Below are 5,560 nucleotides of genomic sequence, written 5' to 3'. Positions count from 1 at the left end.
AAAGTACTGACCCCTGCTATAAATAACTTTCTCTCGCTTTGTTTTCTTTTCTTTATCTCACCCAAGGGCTCACGAGAGATTTCGAGAACTAAAAAATGAGAAATTAGGGACATGTTCGTCACTTTTAAGATTTTTTCGTGTTTGTTTGCTATTAAAAAAATTAGTAAATAAAAAATATTTTTTAATTAATAAAAAATATTTTTCAATTAATAGAAAATACTTTTCAATTAAAAAAATTTGATTTGATTTTCAGAAAAGTGTTTCTTTTTTTACTGTGTTTGTTTTTCGGAAAGTGGTTTCCGGAAAATCACTTTCCAAACTTTCTTGTGTTTGTTTGCTGTTAGGAAAGTTGGTACACGGAAAACACTTTCCAGTCAAATGAAAATTTGGCTTGGTTTTCAGGAAAATGTTTTCCTGAAAAATTTAGAAATGTCATTATTTGCTGATTATATCAAATTTGATACTTAAACTTTTAATTGCAATATACATTTTGTTTTGAATATTTATTTTTCAATTTTATCTCTTAAAATTTAATTTTTATATTAACTTTGGTCCTTATTTTTATAATTGCTATTTGCTTTTTCCTTATCATTTTTTTATTGAAATTTTTTATTTATCAAATTTGGTCCTCATTGTTTTGATTGTTACTTATTTTATTTGAAATAATTTATGAAATGTTGATTATTATTATTTTAATTTCTTCATCGTTTATTTTTTTTTTAATTTTTAGATTTGGTCTCTATTATTTTGATTATTATTTATTTTATTTGAGATAATTTATGAAATTATAATTTTTTTTTCAATTTCATTCTCATTCAACTATTTAATTTTTAAGATTTGTTTCTTATTATTTTAATAAACTTGAGAAAAATAAAATATTAATAAGTTATTTTCTAGCTCATTTTCAATGACATAACTAAACACTGGAAACTGTTTTCCAACTTATTTTCCATTACATTACCAAACATCATAAAGTAATTCATTTTTTCAAAATTCACTTTCCAAAAGGAAACTACTTTCCAGCAAACAAACGGGGCCTAAGTACTTCAGAGGAGAACCGACATCCAAGAACCGGGTCATCGGTAAAAGGTTTTTTTTTTTACTGTTTTTCATCCACTTTTACAATTTTATATTTGATTACGGTTGCGATAGATATAATGTTAATGCATTACTAGAGGTATTTTTCTATTTTTGATGCATAATAAAATAACATATTGATTAAAATTATTTAAACTAGCATCCAGTGCAGGTTGTTTAGGTTTTTTTATCTTGATTTTTTTTATTATTGTTAAATTTTTTTAATTAACATGAGTATCCGGGCTAACTTACGCGCACCTTAAATAATAATATTATTAAAAATATTGTTTATAGGAAAAGATGGTTAGTGCATTGCCCCACGCACATACGCACAGGCAATGTCTATACCTTTTGGGCCACGCATGTGTGTTAAATCAGTGATCAAACATTGTATTCCACGATAATATTGGAAGCATCATCGTATCCTCTTTCCAATGGTCAAACGCTTGTTCACGACATAGAAATGGTTAGGCTCTTGTGGATTTTTTTCTTCTTCTTTTCTCCTTTCTCTCTCTTTTCCTGGACAAAACTTAAAGGTGTCTGCCACTTTTTTCTTATATCCATTTTTGCCCTCATTCTTTTGATTTCTATTTGTTTTGTTAGTTATCTTTTTTAAATTGTTTTCTTCAACTTCATCCCTCATCACTTGGTTTAATTTGATTTTTATATCAAATTTTGTCCTTATTCTTTTGATTTTTATTTGCTTTATTTATTATTTTCATAATTGAATTTTGTTTTTTAATTCTCTAAGCATTTGATTTTATTTTTTATGTCGATTTGGTCCCTTTTTTTGCTATTTTTCCACTTTTATCCATTGGCATTTTATTAATTTATAATTTTGCTTTGTTGTTTTTAGGGTTTGCCTTCTATAAAGTTAGTCCAGGATTCATGACCAGATTCGCTGATTTTGAAGGTTAACACGGGTTCAATTTAGTCTTTTTTTTGTCACATTTTAAAAATAATTTTTTTTATTTCATCTTTTAATATTTGATTTATTAGGGATTGGTCTTCCTGTTTTTTTCCTTTCTTTTTTATAGGATTATCTCAATCTTATACCCGTGGTAACAAATTAGCCCAGGTTCATTTGGATCTTTTTTTTTCATTGCTTTTTTAAATTCTTTTTTTTTGTTTTCGATGTTTTTTTTATTGCTATTTTTTGTTTTTAATCCCTTTTTCATCATTTTTTTCAATTTCATCACTCGGTATTTTGTTGGTTTAGAATTTTACTTTGTGATTTTTGGGGTTTGCCTTTTATGAGATTAGTCTCGGCTTCATGGTTTTTAAGATTTATACGTGTTGAGTTTGGGCTTTTTTTGTCTTTTTTTTTAAAAATTCATTTTCATCATTCAACGTTAGATTTGTTGGAAATTTATCTTTGCCTTTTACTTTTTGCTTGCCTTTCTAAGGGATTATTTCAGTCCTAGCCATATATGCTTTTCTTCCATAATTATAGGGCTAGCAGATTAACCCAGGTTAACTCAAAAATATTTATTGTAACTTTTTTTAAAATTAATTTTTTTTTATTTTCATTCTTCAACATTTATTCTTTAATAATTGAGCTTATTATTTTATTGAGTTTTCTTTCAATGGGGTTACCCTTATAACACAACTGAGTCAGAGATTTTACATTTTGTTTGTGGTGGGTTTGGTCCAAGTTTTTTTTACCTTTTTTTCATATTTTTTCTTTAATTTCAGCCTTCAATATTTTATTTGCTAGAAATTGAGCTTTTGGTTTCTTTTTTTACATTTTGTTTTTTTCAACACTTTATTTAGGTTAGCGAAGTTTGTTAAACTCAATTGAGCCAATTACCAGAACTTGTGAATTTTTTTTCTTTTTTAGGGGAGTTTGCATTGCTTTGTCATCTTTTTTTTTTAATATTGGAAATTTTTTTGACCAACTAGCAATGTAGCATAGGCCATTTATCTTTAGATAGGACTAGCATATTGGCTGGTTCTCCGCAGCGAGTCAATCTCAATTTTTTAAAAATGTATAAAGAATATTAAAAGTATGAGGAATATTTTAATAACGTTATTAAACATAACCATGTGGGCTAATTTTTAAACCTCCACTCAACTCTTTGTCAGACCCACGCACCTTATGTTTGGCACGCATGCCAGACCCTTGCACCTTGGGTCTGACAGCCACACCAGACCCAAGGTACGTGGATCTAGCAACCACACCAAGGCCAAGCTACTTAGGTCTGGTACCCATGTTTGGGTCTGGCGTTGTTGTCACACATATCCCTAAAATTCACTCAATTTTTTTTATTAATCTCTAATTTTAGTGAAAATCATCTACAAAAATGCATAAATTAAGATAGTCAAAATGACAATAAGTCTTTTACATATACAATATTTTCTTTTCCTACAACATATTGTATCAATTCAAAAATTCAAAAGTTTTCTCTTATGATCATATATTTCAAATTTTCATATATACTAATTATTATAATGTATAATAAACTCTCATTGTAACAAATTTTGACAATTAGAGCATGCAACAACATCTCAAATTTAAAAAGCATGAATCCTTTAAAAAATTATCCAACACATGGATGGAAACATAAAATTAATATTTTCATTCATAATGTATATAAAAAGGGAAGTTTATTTTTGAAGACTTGAAATAAGTCACTTAGAACTCAACATTTTTTTTTCACTCTTTCCTCTTTCAATATAACAAATTTATAAAATAAGTTGCACAAACAAAAAAGAGTTTGCAGTTAAGTTTAACTACATATAAACGAAAAATCATGTTTGAATGAGGCAACATTTGTTTTTACAGTCCAATCATGCTTTTAAAAATTATAAATTTTTTAATCCAAGCGTGGGTCTTGCATGGTTGCTAGGCCCAAGCGTTTAGGTTTAGACCCAGAGTGCGTGGGTCTAGCAGCTATGCAAGACCCAAAGTACTTGGGTATGGCAAACATGTCTAACTTGACAAACAACAAACAAAGAGAATAATTATACACTTTAGTTGTCAAGAGAGAGAAAAGAAAGAAAAAAATACAAATAATCAATCACCGGCGGCAATCTAATCATTATCTATCTACAGACTCTACACGAGTCATACAATGTAGAAGACGACACAGCTACACATCCATTGAGGAGGCTGATAGCCAGATTTAGCCACCGAAAAGCATCTCACACGCCTTCTTAATGGCGCATACGCCATCTATTCGATGGAAAAGAAAAGGAAAGCTAAAGAAACGTCTCGTGAAAAGATGAGAAATTGAAAAAGAAACTACTATTACAATCCACCGTAAAAAGTCTCTTGATCTACAGTGATTTTCTCACACCATTTAGCTTTTGTTATAATAATAGGCTTCATGATATTCTTTAATTTTCTTTTTATTTGTTTATCTCGGTCTCATTACTTGCATCATATGTTTGGCAAGTTGGCTTAGGTTGCCTCGAGTTTTTTTTTTATGATCATTTTTTTTAAGTTTAATATTTTTTCCATTGTGTCTTTCAACATTGGTTGTTTTATAATAAAGTTTCATAATCTTTTAAGGTTTGCCTTTTATTAGGTTATTTTATTTATACGATGTAGGTTGTATAGTTTAATTGGCTTTCCCGACTTGCTTGTTATTTTTTTTGTCATTTTTTTAAATTACCTTTTTTTTTATCTCATGCTTCTATATTGGATTTTTTTAGAATTAGACTTTGAAGTTTTTTATTTGCTTTTTATTGATTTATTTCGATCTCATGACCTTGGTTGCATATTTGGCATGCTCACTCGAGAAGGCTTAGGTCATTTTTTTTCTAATTTTGTTCTTTCATATTTGATTAGCGGGAATATTATTTTCGTTGTCTTTTTTGTTTTTGTAATTGTTTTGTTTACAAGTCTTCATTTAAAAAAAAAATTGATTGATGTATTGTTGTTATCTCTTATTTTATTATCTAATTAAATTATACCAATTTTTTTGGCTTAGTTGGGTTTATGCCTTGAGTTGTTTCTTTTTTTACTTATTTAAAACAACCTTTCATCACTCAAACATCCTTTTTTTTTTTATCAATAAAAAATATTATTTTGCCCCACAACGTAGCATGGGCCTACAAATCTAGTTATTACAATTAAATCCAATGTTGGTGCTACCATCGGTACATTACATTGCAAATATATTATGAAAAAAGTAAAATGTATAACAAATTCAATGTTTATTCTATTATGTATCTAGAGACAGGAATATTATAGATTCACACAATGCCAAGTCATCCTTTTTGCCTTGGTGAGTCTTCTTTTCTTTGTGCTCATAATAACTTAAGATGAGTTGTAATTGATGGTTGTAATTTTTTGGGAACGGGTTGGGAATTAATAGGTGTTAGCCTTAATTTATAGGTGTGGCCTCGTTTATTTGTTAATAGAAGCTGGGGTTAGTTTGCTGATGTGGCAATTTGGACCAGTAGACATCATTATGCATTTAATGCATTTCCCACTTTGTAACTTTTAGGTTGTGTTTTTTTACCTTAGAAAAGTTGT

This window comes from Populus nigra, chromosome 5, assembly GCF_951802175.1.
Source record: "Populus nigra chromosome 5, ddPopNigr1.1, whole genome shotgun sequence".
Lineage (NCBI taxonomy): Eukaryota > Viridiplantae > Streptophyta > Magnoliopsida > Malpighiales > Salicaceae > Populus > Populus nigra.
Note: the sequence above shows the minus strand (reverse complement) of the source record.